The sequence below is a fragment of the Oratosquilla oratoria genome, chromosome 18 (assembly GCF_046742065.1).
Source record: "Oratosquilla oratoria isolate Oo_2021 chromosome 18, ASM4674206v1, whole genome shotgun sequence".
NCBI lineage: Eukaryota > Metazoa > Arthropoda > Malacostraca > Stomatopoda > Squillidae > Oratosquilla > Oratosquilla oratoria.
The window spans coordinates 39,633,101-39,633,421 of NC_134794.1; positions in this window are offsets into that span (position 1 = coordinate 39,633,101).

Genomic DNA, 321 nt, shown 5'->3' on the forward strand with positions numbered 1-321 from the left:
TGATTAATTTTCTTACTGATATTTTCAATATTTCTCACGTGAAAATCTATGTGAACAAGTTGCATAAACACGGCAAAGGAAACATGGACTGGAAGTGAAGTGTTTATTCCTGACGTTTCGTCTATTGACTTTCTCACATACATAACACATGGAATATTTTGGTTTTATAATGTTGCGACAGCAATTTAAGTTGTTTTCATGAAAGATGTAGATTCGCCCCACGCTGCTCCTCATTTGCCTTGTTCTCGAATTATTATGTAATGTAAAAAAAGATGATGATGATAATAATAATAATAATGATAATGATGATGATGATGATGA